The sequence below is a fragment of the Sus scrofa genome, chromosome 1 (genome assembly GCF_054392235.1).
Source record: "Sus scrofa isolate SSC_HxYL_T2T_F1_AM1 chromosome 1, Sscrofa_HxYL_maternal_Yorkshire_Landrace_v2.0, whole genome shotgun sequence".
Taxonomy (NCBI): Eukaryota; Metazoa; Chordata; class Mammalia; order Artiodactyla; family Suidae; genus Sus; species Sus scrofa.
The window spans coordinates 267,178,725-267,193,965 of record NC_139383.1 but is presented as its reverse complement, the minus strand read 5'-3'; the positions used below and the strand labels follow the sequence as shown (position 1 = coordinate 267,193,965).

Here is a 15,241-nt window from a genome sequence, read left to right as displayed (position 1 = left end):
CAGCAATCAGGGAAAAGTAAAACAAAAACAGAAACACAAACAAACATCTACAACATCAAAACAGACCACTTTACATTCATCAGCTCATCAAAAATCAAAAACTCTGACATACTCTTTTGATAATTCAATAGATTCTAATCATCCTGAGTCCTATGTATTTTAGTCACTTTAAAAAACCTCGGAATCTTTTGCGGTAAAAGAGGTCAGGGGGCACTGTGATTTTGTTTACATAAAGTTTTCCATTTATTTGCAAAGCCTTGCCCTTCACTTTGTAAATTATTCACTCAACAGCCAGCATAGTCCAAATTGAAAACTTTGCTGATCTTATTTTTGTTTAGCAAAGGTTTCTCCTTTCTCCACCCTCAACCTCACTGATCATTCTGGGTATCTGCAGCTTAATGAAACCTATGCAGGCTGTTACCAGTTGCTCAGCACTGTGAAGTGTGCCTACTTCATGCATTGAGATAAAAATGCAACATTAATAAAAAACTGATTTTGTTCACATCACTTCAACAGTCCATGTTTTAAATACTTTTTAGTCATACAGGCTCAAACACATTATTTAAAAAAGAGTCTCGATTTTCTTACTTTCCCTCCCCACATTCTATGAAGTCCTTTTTTTCTTCTTTAACATTTTCATGTTTGTCCTTTTGCTGTTCCTTGAAGATAATGTGAGAAAAAGAATATGTGTGTGTATACATATATATATGTATGTATGTGTGACTGGGTCACTTTGCTGTACAGTAGAAAACTGACACAACACTGTAATCCAACTATAATGGAAAAAATAAAAATCATTTTTAAAAAGATACTTTTTTAAAGAAACCATTTTCCTTACACTAAGAGAGACAATGGACTCAGTGACCTTTTAGGTTCTTTGCAACCTTATGATTCTATGACCCCATAGCTTTCTACAAATGCTCTTTTATTATTTTAAATGTAGTATTGGATAATGAGGGCTGTGGGGAGGATTGGTAGGATGAGAGGGAAGGGTGGGGAATGAGGAGGAGGTCAAGCGGTCCCTACTGTGTATTGGAATCCTGTAAAAGCAGCCTTGGGTCCCAGATGAAATCTATAGAGGGTTTAAAGAGTAGTATGTGCTTTGACAGAACACACTTCTCAGTCTCCACATTGGGCAGTAGGGCCATGTCACAGCCCTTAGATGTACATGCAGGTTTTCTTCCAGTGACACTGGGGAATGCGCACTACAGTCCTCAACCATCCTGTCCCAGCATGGAACACCGCCTCAAAGTCCTATCTCCCGGTGTTAAAATGGGTACCACCTGCACAGCCATGCCTGGGAACCATTCCCTCCTGCAGCTGCTGGAACAATTACTCTGTGCACATCTGCAGACCGTGTCAGAGCCTTGGGAGGAAAGATCAAACTCGTTGAAAACAGGACCATATTTGTGGCTGTTTCCCCAGCTTCCCAGAGGGTTGGGTAGGATGGAAATTGGAGGAGAGAAGACATGGCCAAAGCCAGGATCACTGACAGGAGTCAGCAGAATTCCTTATCTCAATGAAAGAATGGGAATAGCAAAAGGACTCATCAATAAAGTGATTTATTTCATTTAGAAATACTTTGTGGGCTCCTACTAAGTGCTAGGGACAGCTGGTTCTAGCCTCTGGAAACCCCTCAGTGAAAGCAAGACAGACAGATTACCTGTTTTTACAAATTCAGATTCTAATAGGAAATAGAGGATGGGAGGTGAAGGCCAGAGTTCTTTTAAATGGCTCATCACTCTTTCTGGTACAGAGTAATAGCTTAATAAATGGTAGCAGATGAAAACTACCCAGTGATAGGTAAATCCATGAGGGCAAGGCTTTGCCTTACATTATCCTTCTCACTGTTACAGGCCCTTAATAACTATTTATTGAATGGCTAAATCAATAAACAAAAAAAAATAGGAATTCTGGACTTGTCTCTGCCAATTAAGTCAACGTGAGACATGGAAAAAGGAACATCCTCTTGCTGGGACTCAGCTTCCTCCTCTGAACAATAAAGAAGATGGATATTATAAATCTCATGGCTCCTGATCACAGTCCCTTCATAATGCTCCCTGGACCCACTAAGTCCCAAGAATTCAGTCATGATTTCTCAGTCTCATTGGCAGAAACTTCCACAGGTCCTTCTGTTATATTCTCAACTATATTTCTTACTAGCCTCCTACCAGACCTCATTGCTTGCAATGAATTAAGCTAATTATAACCTTCTAAGTTTCCTGTGTGTTTCTTGCCTTGAGGTCTCTGGCTTACAGTACTTCCTCTAAGGGCTTTCTTCTCTTTTCTTCACCTACCTTTTTCTTACTATTCCAGTTTCAGCATCAATCACTTTCTCCAGGGAATACTATCTATTACCCTCTCCCATCCTGCGCATCTCTGGTTGGATAGAGACCCCTTTACTGTATTAGCAAAGATCCCCGAGCTTACCCCTAATTTGGCATGATCCGCATTTAGTTGTGATTCTGTTTTTGTGTAGTTCTTCCTTTTGAGACCAGTGACTATTTTAATCTCTCTGTGCCCTAAAAGATTTCCAAGAGCCTTAATTCTAATAGATGTTCAATAAAGTTTTATTATACTGAACAGAAATGCTATCTTCTGCATGCCCCTGGGCTGAAATTTGCAGCCATTATTTTAGAATGAGTTCCCATGAATCTTCACAAGAATTAGTTATTTTTACGAAGTCTTAGAAGACACTTATCAAATACAAAATGCTTCATACATTGCTCAGCTGAAGAAACACATAGGGAATGTTTCCAAGTCTGGATGTTAAAAATAATCATTCAATGGTAAGCTGAAATGATATTACAAAGAAACGTCAATGAATTAAAGTGGAAACTCAATTATACTTGACATAAATGTGTCTTGAACCCCAGCTCTGTCACTTAATTTCAGTCTCTGCCTCCTCTTGAAGGCAATAAAATCCAGTAGAAATCATACTGGTTTTGACATGATACAAATCTGGATTCAGTTCCTATGTGCATCTTTGTGTAACTCTGTGAACAGGTGCAATATATTTATATCCTCTCAGGCTCGGTTACCTCATCTGTATCATGGCCTAATTGGTTGTAACACATGGTATGTTCTTAATATTTTATAAAATGACTTAAGAGTTTAGCATAGCTGGAGTTCCTGTTGTGGTTCAGTGGTTAACGAATCCGAACAGGAATCACGAGGTTGCAGGTTTGATCCCTGGCCTTGCTCAGTGGGTTAAGGATCCAGCATTGCCGTGAGCTGTGGTGTAGGTTGCAGATGTGGCTCGGATTCCGCATTGCTGTGGCTCTGGTGTAGGCTGGTGGCTACAGCTCCGAACAGACCCCTAGCCTGGGAACCTCCATATGCTGCAGGAGAGGTCCAAGAAATGGCAAAAAAAGACCAAAAAAAAAAAAAAAAGATACAAGAGTTTAGCATAGCATCCACCTCATATGTAATTCATGTTGGTACTTTCCTCATTTGTAAAATGAAGATCTTGGGGCAGAATGCATCTGAGGCCATGTCTATGAAAATGGTATGTTCAATTACTGGCAGTAGCTGACATTCAACATGTATCTGTTAAAATAACGAAAATGGTGGCATCATAATTGCCCTTCTGTTGACCATCAGCTTAACTTCTTGAAGGACATTTGACCCAGTTAGCATCTAGTATGAAGAAGACAAAGAAGAAGAGGAGGAAGAGGAAGTGGATGGGGATAGGGAGGAGAATATTAATAATTAAGTTGCTATGGAAAGATGAGAAAATATAAAGATTCCTTTTAAGGAGCATAAAATGTGATATACATGTTGCTGAAACAGAAGAAGGGCTATCACTATGAAAGATTTCTTAGTGCTTACAGACCAGAACAGTCCTAGTGGATTTCTGTCTGTACCAAAGAATACCATAAGAGGAAGTGGGATGAGGTGGCTTTCATCATGATTTTAAAAAGGCCTGTCAGCATCTTTTAGGATTAAGTGCTCTATACTTGTGAATTTCTTGGAATTTCAAGATGGCCATAGACTTTGTTTCTGTGACCCAAGGCAGCGAAATTGCAAGGGTCTCAACTGGATTTCCTGATTTATGTTCACAAGTCTGATTTTTAAAATAGCTCATGGATGTTAAAAATAGCCAAAACTTGACTTTGGGGAATGACCATTTAAAAAGTATGATTTCGTTAGAAAGTGCCACATGTCTGGGTTTTTCCATCTCATCACTGGCATGACCATTTTTGAAGGCTTAGTAATAATATTCCTTTTAAACTTTAGTCTTAGTAATGAGGCCACTTTACGAGAGAACCAAAGGCTCCTTCTTTAACTCTTAAACTGAAGAGCGTGGGGGGAAAGTTGAGCTTGATATAGGCTACATAAGCAGCTAATAGTGCAGCAAAAACTGTCTTTAAGAGGTAGTCAAGTCTGACTGTGCACTGGTCTTAGGATTGGAGACTATGCACACCAACAATTTAGGACTCTGCTTTGCCTTGACTGTTTGGTTCAATAATTTCATTAGCCGTTTTCTTGGTCTGTTTGATCTCTTTTAATTCATTTTGTGTTTCTTTCATACATTATGACATTAAAAACCAAAATGTCAAAATGGAATATAGATGCCTTAGGCACTGGTTTTTCTTTTTTTTTCTTGTTCCTGATTATGTAAGGAATAAAGCCTCAATAGAGAAAATGTGAAAAACAAATAAAAATTTAAGAACAATATAAAACCTCCACATACCACCAACCATAAGTACCTATGCACAGGCAGGTACATACCTACCTCCCCTACACACACACACACAGCAGTATGAATATATTGCTCTATTTCTTCCTAGCTTTTAGTCTGTTTTTTTTTTAATATTTTTCTCTTTATATACTGCTTGTATAATTTTATAGTCAGCTTTTCTGTTTGTTTGCATTGTATTGGGGCCTTTTCTTCAACCTCAGATGAGGCATATAATTGAGTCAAAATTACTCTTTATTTCATGGTTATTATCACTGATTCTTTCAAGGCTTCATACTTGTTTTATTTTACTTTATATTTAATATTTCATTCATTTCCTCTCCTTCCTCTTATTCCTTTTAATCCCCAAAGGATCCAGACTAGTATATTTGATGTTTCCTTAAATATAGAGTCAATTTTAAAAAATATTTTACATGTGTACATTTTTCATTTACATAAATAATGAATTTCCTGTTTATTTTATTGTGTTTCTTAATTTATTCAATAAATACTATGTTTTCAATAGCTAACCTCATTCCTCTAAGGGCATCTAGTTTATTATTTCTGATGGTAACTCTACTCTACCACGAGTACCCTTTCCTTTTCAATTTATCCAGTCTGCTGGTAATTAACATTGTTGGCTCTACTTTCTCATGGCCACAGATATTTTATGAATCATTTGTTATGTATATGCCTTGGCATCCCTATGTATTTAATAGCTCTTTTGACCTCTTACGTGTTAATCTTTGAGACTGTTTTATATGTTTATGAAAAAAATCCTATTTTTGTTGGACAAAGGTACCTATATCTTTTAGTTTGTACCTAAGTATATTTTTGCAATTAAAAATATTTTTGCTGGAGTTCCCGTCATGGCGCAGCGGAAACGAATCCGACTAGGAACCATGAGGTTGCAAGTTCGATCCTGGCCTCACTCAGTGGGTTACGGATCCAGCATTGCCATGAGCTGTGGTGTGGGTCACAGACACAGCTTGGATCTCGTTGCTGTGGCTGTGGTGTAGGCCAGCAGCTACAGCTCTGATTAGACCCCTAGCCTGGGAACGTCTATATGCTGTGGGTCTGGCACTAAAAAGAAAACAGACAAATATACATATACATATATATATATACACACATATATATATACACACATATATATACACACACACACATATTGCTTATTTAAAAGATTTTTTATTATAGTTGATTTACAATTATTTTTTGCTTATTTTTTAAATGATTTTTATTTCTTCCATTATAGTTGGTTTATGGTGTTATGTCCGTTTTCTACTGTGCAGAAGTGACCCAGTCACATATATACATATACACACACATATATACATATATATATATACACACATATATACATATATATACACATATATACATTCCTTTTCTCACATTATCCTCCTCCATCATGCTCCATCATAAGTGACTAAATATAGTTCCCTGTGCTATACAGCAGCATCTCATTGCTTATCCATTCCAAATGCAAGAGTTTGCATCAATTAACCCCAGATTCCCAGTCCATCTCACTCCTTCCCTCTCCCTCCTTGGCAACCACAAGTCTGTTCTCCAAGTCCATGAGTTTCCTTTCTGTGGGAGGGTTCATTTATGCTGTATGTTAGAGTCCAGATATAAGCGCTATCATATGGTATGTGTCCTTCTCTTCTGACTTGCTTCACTTAGTATGAGAGTCTCTAGTTCCATTCATGTTGCTGCAAATGGCATTATTAAAAATATGCAACGCTTCATGTATTTGTGTGTCATCCTTGCACAGAGGCCATGCTAATCCTCTCTGTATTGTTCCAATTTTAGTATATGTGCTGCCAAAGCAAGCACTATTTTTGCTTATTTTTAAAGTCTATTTGATGTATCAGAGGGCCATGTTAAAATCTCAACCTACAAATTATTCTGATATTTATTTCTCCATATAGTTCTGCTAATGCTGTTCTATTAACTTTGAGTCTATTTAAGGTACAGTGTTGCTTATAAACATTGTATCTTTCTAACCTGCTGTTCTTTTACTTGCTTTTCTTGTACTCTTATGCCTACTTTTATCTCAAATTATATTTATCTATTATGAAACTGCTACCTCAGCCTCCCATGGGATAAAACTTCTTCATATGCATGTGTCTTTATCATTGTATACACTCTCTATATCCCTTTACAACTTTTCTCTGAAAGATAACACATTGTTGGATCTTGGCATAAGAAATACAACTGAAAAATCTCTGGCTTTTAAGCAGTAAATTTAAACCATATACATTTAATGTATCATCATTATATTGATACAATGTCATTCATGTCTGCAACTTTATTCTATACTTTCTATTTGCCATGTTTTATCTTCTTTTTTATTTCTACTTTCAAACAGTCCAGTGAACAGTGAACATTTTATTTTGCTGTTTTTGAAATTTATGTATTCTATTGGATTATTTCAGATAGGTAGAATCACTTTATATATATTTTTAATTATTTTGTGTTTATTTTTTCATCAATTCTTTTTTTTTTTATCTTTTTGCTATTTCTTTGGGCTGCTCCCGTGGCATATGGAAGTTCTCAGGCTAGGGGTCTAATCGGAGCTGCAGCCACCGGCCTACGCCAGAGCTACAGCAACGAGGGATCTGAGCCGCGTCTGCAACCTACACCACAGCTCACAGAAACGCCGGATCGTTAACCCACTGAGCAAGGCCAGGGACCGAACCCGCAACCTCATGGTTCCTAGTCGGATTCGTTAACCACTGCGCCATGACGGGAACTCCTTTTCATCAATTCTTGAAACCTTCAATGTATATATCTTCCTCTGATCAAGACAAAAACTTTCACTCATTCTCATCTTCCTTGATCTTACCTCATCTATTCCCTTATTGTATCATATTGAATTTTAGTTTGAATTTCTATATATTTGCCTTTTTCTTCCATTTTTATTTCTTTGAGAATGTATATCAAGATAAGAACTTTTGTTACAGTAATTAATTTTGTTCTCCAGATAAGTAATTATCTACTTCTTGTAATATTTCCTATAAAAGTGTCTTCAAAGACAGTATTTTTGCATTAAAACTTCTGAGGCTTTGTATACGTAAGACTTAGATTATTTCATTCCTGTACCTGAAGTTGATATACAATTAAAAAAAAAAAAACTTTGAAAATATTTCTCCACTCTCTTCTTGAATCTAGTACTACACACAAAATATTGATTTCAACCTGATTTCCCATTCCCTTGTAAATCATGCACTTTTGCTTTAGAATTGGAAAGAATTCTTTCTTCTTAAATTTTTAATTGTACTACAATTATTTATTTGTTTCTCACTTGTGTTGATTTCTTTATCCACATTATTTGGTTTCAGAATTTTCTATTTGAAATGCTACTTAAAAGAATTGATTTATTTGTTCTGGTCTGTTTTTCACAAATTTATATGAAACTGCAAAAGGCCCAAAATTGCCAAAGCAATTCTGAAGGAAAAGAACAAAGCTGGAGGCATAACCCTCCTAGACTTCAGACAATACTACAGAGCTGCAATAATCAAAACAGCATGGTACTGGCACAAAAAGAGACATCAATCATTAGAACAGAATAGAGAGACCAGAAATAAATCCACAAACCTATAGTCAATCTCTAACAAAGGAGGAAAGAATATACAGTAAAGATAGTCCCTTCAGCAAGTTTTGTTGGTAAATTTGGACAGCTGCATGTACATCAATGAAGTTAGAACATAAACACATCATCACACTATACACAAAAATAAACTCAATATGACCTAAAGACTTAAGTATTAAAACCGTATACCATAAAACTCCTAGGAGAGCACATAGACAAAACATTCTCTGATATAAACTGTAGCAGTGTTTTCTTAGGTTTGTCTCCCAAGGCAATAGAAAGAAAAGCAAAAATAAACAAATGGGATCTAATCAAACTTACAAGCTCTTGCACAGCAAAGAAAACCATAAATAAAACAAAGGACACCTGTGGAATGGGAAAAAATATCTACAAACGATGTGACCAACAAGGGCTTGATTTCCAAAATACATAAACAGCTCATACAACTCAGTATCAAAAGAAAAACAGCAACCACAAACAACCCAGTCAAAAAAATGGGCAGAAGTCCTAAACAGCAACCACAAACAACCCAGTCAAAAAAACGGGCAGAAGTCCTAAACAGACATTTCTCCAAAGACATACAGATGGCCAATAAGCACATGAAAAGATACTCAACATCACTAATTATTAAAGAAATGCAAATGAAAACTACAATGAGGTATCATCTCACACAGGTCAGAATTATCATCATCAAAATGTCTACAAATAATAAATGCTAGAGAGGGTGTGGAGAAAAGGGAACACTCCTACACTGTTGGTGGGAATGCTAATTGGTACAGTCAATATGGAGAACAGTACAGAGGTTCCTTAAAAAAACTAAAACAGGTTTACTGTATGATCCAGCAATTCCACTCCTGAGCATATATCCAGAGAAAACTCCACTTTGAAAGGATACATGTATTCTTTACAGTGCAATTTACAATAGCCAAGGCATGGAAGTAACCTAAGTGTCCATCAATAGATGAATGGATAAATTATGCATTAGATGCATTATGCATATAATGAAATACTACTCAGCCATAAAAAAAGAATGAAATAACGCCACCTGCAGCAATATGGATGGACCTAGAGATTATCATGCTAAGTGAAATCAAAGACAAATACCATCTGATATCATTTATATGTGGATCTAAAAATGAAACAAATGAACTTACCAAATAGAAACAGACTTACAGACATAGAAAACAAACTTACAGATATAGAAAACAAACTTATGGTTATGAAAGAGGAAAGGGGCAAAGAGGTGTAAATCAGGAGTTTGGGGTTATTTGATAAACACTACAATATGTAAAGGAGATAAACAACAAGGTCCTACTGAGTAGCACAGGGGACAATATTCAGTATTTTGTAATAAACTATAATGGAAAACAATCTATAAAGTGTGTGTGTGTATATACATACATATATATATATATATATATATATATCTGAATCACCTTGTTATACATCAGAAGTAACATAACATTGTAAATCAGCTATACTTTAATTTAAAAAATGAGGGGACATTCTCAAATGTTATTTCTTCAAATATGACATCCTCTCCATGTTTTCTTCCTTCCTGGTATTCCTATTACATGAATATGAATAATTCTGCTTTATTCTTTCACATTTCTTAACTTTAAATTTTTTTTCATTGTTTATCATTTTCTATGCATCTAGGAATTTTCTTTGATCTGGTTTTCCGATGAACAACTTTATTCTTCACTGTAACCTTTCTGTCATTCACTCATGATGAGAATTCTATTTCCGTTATTCTTTTTCCCACCTGACATCTTAATTTTTAAATAATTTATTTTTTTCCTAATAGACTTACTTGTTATTCTGGCTATGGCTATTTAGGCTTATCTCTATATTCCCAAGCAGCTCCAAGCTTCATGAAGGTAGATGCCATGTTTAATTTACCCACTTCAATACTCCAGTGCCTGATAAATAAAAGAAATTCAAAAAATATATCCTAAATTAGCTAAATTTCTGAACAAAAGATACATTGTATTATTTAGTTTTTCAAATGTTTTTATGAATTTTTAAATCACATGTATTGATTAGTGGCAGAATGTTCTAAAATTTATTCTACTAAAATTTATTTGTTGCTGAGTCTGTGGTACCTAGAATAATGCCTGATATATAGCAGTGGCTCAAAAGATACTTGTTGAATTTTATATGAATGAATAAAAGATAAGTTCCACTGCATACTAGGTTGATTGGTGGCCCTGGAAAGGCTATTCCTCCTTCCTAACTCCGGAAACCTGTGAATATTATCTTACGTGGTAAAAGAATGAATATTACCTATCACAAAAGATGCAACTAAGTTAAGAATTTTGGAAGAGGAGCTTGTCCTGGATTACCTAGGTAGTCCCTAAATCCAGTGACAAGTATCCTTATATGAGTGAATCAGAGGGACATCTAACAGATACACATACAGAGGAGGAGACAAGGGGACCAGGAAGGCAGGATTGGAGTCACATACCAAAGTAGACCAACAACCACCAAGAGCTGGAAGAAGCAAAGAACAGATTCTTCCCTAGAGGTTCCATGGGAAGGATGGCCCTGCTTCTACACTGATTTTGAATTTTTAGCTACAGAATTGTGAGAAATGATTTTCTATCATTGTAAACCACTAAGCTGGTGATAATTTGTTACAGCCACAGGACACTAATAAGCGTGGTAAAATACTTTTGGAGTCTTTTATATGATGTTCCCTCTCCCCATTGTTTTGAGATTTAAATACACATATTTAACCTATATGTTGTTATATGTTGTATAATACATGTATTTATTAACACGTTTAAAAATCACGTCTCTTGAAGTCAATGCTTCCAAACTTTTTTGAAATTATTATTCTTTCCTTCCCTCTTATAACATGTATAGCCTGTATAACTGTGGTTTTGCAGAATTCATGCTGAAGAAATACTGAATTAAAAATTCTACCCTCTAGGATGAGATGAAAAATAGTTGCAAAATCACGACATACTTTTTATAATTCTTAAAGCAATTCACACATTGTTAGTGTTACTTTGAATAACCATTATTAGAGAACTCATGTTTTCAACAGCAAAATGGACTCTATGATATACGTAGCCTGGGACAAAATCAATTAATAATCTGAAATTTTTAAGTGAATTCCATTATTGCTACCTGACATTTCACAAACATTAATAACATTCTGTATAGCATATGGGTCAGCGCATTCCTTGTTATACTACTCCAACAAACAAATATTTACATCACTGCCATTTACCTAAAGACATCAGATTGTCACTCCAAAAAGCAGCTAACTGAAAATTACACTCGATCTACATATTCATTATAGTTCACAGTACATTAAGTAGCAGTAAATATTTAAGTAGGGACAAAAAATTTTAATCCTTAGTCTACTGTATTTTGGAAAGATGTATTTTTATGAATTTTATATTTATAGTTGTACAGCCATCAAAGCCAGAGATGTAAAGGATGAAATGCAGCAGAATGCTATCAAGCATTTCTTAAATCACAACTGCTTATTAATTCATTTACTATTATTGGACAAATACTTGTTGAGATGTCTGTCTGCATGAAGGCATTGTGCAAAGGGCTGGCTTTGTAAATGAAAAGCAGAAAATAAGGAGACATTGTTCAGTTAATACCAAATGCTCATGTTTGGGAGAACTCGAAGTTTAGAGACACAGAGAAACCTGCAGCATTCACACAATGAATTAATAGAATAACAGGCTTGAACTGTAATAATATCAATCTATGAATTCTATTACATGATACAGACACAATCAGTTTATGTTAAGGATGAGGACAGATATAAACGAAACCCTTGGTGTTTACCCAATCATTTAAAATGTATTGATATTTTTTTAATTGCCCCGTAAATGGCATATCTTGCTGAATATCTACGTACACATAAAAAGAATGTGTTTTCTGCTGTTGTTGGGTGGAGCGTTCTATAAATGTCAATTACAATGTTTGTTAATAGTGTTGTTTGCATCTTCTACATTTTTACTGATTTTTCTGTCTACATGTTCTATCTTTTGAGGAATGTTAAAATCCCAAACATGGATTTGTATGTTTCTCTCTTCATTCCTATCAGTTGTGGCTCATGCATTTTAAAACTATTATTACGTGAATGCATGTTTAGGACTGTTAAGGCTTGAAAGTGAACTGATTTCAATGCTTTTATTATGATGAAGTGAACCTCTTTATCTGTAGAAATTATCATTTTTCTGATGTCTATTGTGACTAATATTAACATAGCTACTCTAGTTTTCTTATAGTCAGTGTTTGTATATATTTTTACACTTTTTTTTAAACTAAAGTGTGTTGCTTGGCATCAGCCATTGGTTGGATCTTGTTTCCAGGATGATGATCTCTGATTTTTTTTATTGGAGTGTTTTTATCTTGAGAAATTTGTATTTAACTACTGATACATTGGAGTTTAAGTCTACCATTTGGAATTTGTCTAATTTGCTCCTACTCCTTTTTTTTCTCTTCTGCCTTATCTTGGAATAAATGAGTATTTTCTAGTATTACCTTTTATCTCCAGTATTGGCTACATCACTTTATTTAGTTCTTGCTCTAGGGTTTATTATATGCATCTTTATCTTATTACAGTCACTATCAAGTAATTATTATACCAGTGCCCAGTCTCTAATATCCTTTCTCCCTATGCCTGTTTAATTCCTAGCTTTCCTTGAAAACTTAGTTCAGGTATCACTTCTTCCTTTTTCCCAAGACAACACAGTCATTTCTCTTCCTCTGGTTACCCAAAGGTTGTTCTGTTGCACTCATAATTCTAGTTCTGTTATTTACTGGACATATCATTGGGTAAATATTTGCTATCTATTTTTATTTGCATACTTGATTCCTTTCACATCTTGAAAACAAGGACACACCCACCTTTTGGGGTCATTATACATATGAGATTAACAGAAGATATTCCACTTAAAATATGTTGGCTATTAATATTATTCAATATTGTTAGAGAGTCTGTTGTATGTACTATAGTTCTATCTACTGCTCTGTTTTCTGTTTGATTTGGACTGAAATTCCATGACTTACTGATGGTGTACCCTTAGTACCAAAAATGAAATGGGGATCAGTAAATCGCCACTTAGCAATTCAAAGAAAGGGTCTTCACCAAGAAGCAAAAGATGCAGCCTCCTAACTGATCTGCTGTGGGACCTTTGGCAACTCACTTTCCTTTCTAGAAATGTTTGGGCTGGAAGATGGTAATTATAATTATACGATGCTGTTAAATCCATAAGACTATATAGATGAGAATCTTTGATGATTTTTCATATTTTTCCTCAAAGAGTTTTTCCAACTTCAGGGTCTGGTGCCACCCAAGTACAGGCATTCGGAAATTCCAAGGCAAACCTGGGAACCCCAAACGCTGAGTCGAGTGAATGTTACTTAAGATAATAACTCTACCAGTATCAGTCCTGATGCTTTACCAATTAGGCAGTTGGACATACATTGTTCCTGCTGTTTCAGTAAAACCTAAAATAGTTGTTCATGATTAAGGGTGCCAAAGTCACAGAGAGAGAAGTGGACATGTCTGATAGTCACATATAAACGTCATGACAAGTTAAGCTAACAGGATGAATAAAGCTTCCTTTCTCACTTATTCTGCATCCCATCTTCAGCATCCCCCCCTTCCCCACTTTTAAGTTAAGAATGTCCCTGAACTAAAGTTGTTGAGACCTTGACAATTGTTGGCAGGGGAGTATTTTCCAGTGGCAGAGAAGCAAATGATGCAGCTGTCTCTATGGAAAATTACAAGAACTTGTGCATGATCTTTGAATCAGGCAGACCTGACCAAGTTCTGCGTGACTGAGATCTGTCATTCAGTGGTTGAGAAATTACAATCGTCTCTATGCCCTGGTATCCACATCTGTAAAGTGAAGATAATGTCTACCTTGGATGATTGCTTGAAGAATTAAACATAATATATTCAAAAGCTCTTGTCCAATTGCATACTACCAACAAACATAAATTAGAGTTAACTGAGAGAGTCAAACTTTGATTTGCATATTGAGCATCTTTACAAACCACACAATTCCAGTTTTTGCTCATGGGATATAGATTATATTGAAAATAATGTAAATATTGTTTAAATGTTTTAGACCTGACAGGGCTTTGGAAACATTTTTGTGAATGGAAATTTTCACTGGCCTGGAATTAAGAGAAGCAGAGAGAAGTGGGTTTGTTCTCATGTTCTTCTCTGTTGTGTTTTCTAGAAACTTGAGGTAGGGAGGAGAATTGTGTTGATCAAATGTACGTGTGCACGCAGGCACACACACAACTCCATCCTTCAACTTTATACACTTGTCCTGTTTTTCCTAAACATGAAGGGAAGAAAATCAAAGAAAACCATATACTTTGGTTGTAAAGCAGGGGCACTCAGCTTAATCCCATATGGTTCTTACAAGGAATAAATGAGCTGGATTTATGCGATGAGAGCTTTGCCAATAATTATACACACCAGTGCATGACTTGGAGACAGATACAGGGCATGAGGAATTATCAAAGGCTCTAAGGTCAAAAGCCCTGAGTTCAAGCACATCCTCTGCTTCTCTGCCTGGTCTTTCCTGCATGGTGGAGGACTTACCTCTTATAATCTCAGTTTCAGTCTCCGTGGGCATAAACTATGCTGTCCCCCCCTTGCCTCATAGGACTGTCATAAGGAGGAAGCGGAAAGAGGAATACAATCTGACCAAGCTCTGCGTGACTGAGATCTGTCATTCAGTGGTTGAGAAATTACGATCGTCTCTATGCCCTGGTATCCACATCTGTAAATGCTCTGCAACTGGCAGTGTGTCCTACAAACATAAGGTAAAGAGTGAGTCCTATTCCAATTGCAAGAAACAGAGAAGGCACCCCGTATTGGCTGGGGAATTAATTATTCCCTCCTCCACCGAAGCCTTGAAGAGCCAACCGCTGGCCTCTGACACCCAAGACACAGAGACTGAGCCCAT

General features: G+C 35.9%; 2 long non-coding RNA genes and 1 other non-coding gene across 3 annotated transcripts in view; 1 reads left to right on the top strand and 2 right to left on the bottom strand.

Moving 5' to 3' along the window:
• Positions 1 to 15,075, top strand: part of LOC146407173 (uncharacterized) — a 50,069-nt gene extending 34,994 nt beyond the window's left edge. The window contains exon 3 of the long non-coding RNA XR_014826052.1: positions 14,939 to 15,075. This is a non-coding gene — a long non-coding RNA (uncharacterized LOC146407173). The remainder of the gene's footprint in view (positions 1 to 14,938) is intronic.
• LOC146407172 (uncharacterized) overlaps positions 1 to 15,241 on the bottom strand; it is a 74,362-nt gene that overhangs the window by 3,586 nt on the left and 55,535 nt on the right. The window lies entirely within an intron of this gene.
• Positions 6,414 to 6,520, bottom strand: LOC146407174 (U6 spliceosomal RNA). The gene has a single exon (XR_014832909.1). It is a non-coding gene; the product is annotated as a U6 spliceosomal RNA (small nuclear RNA).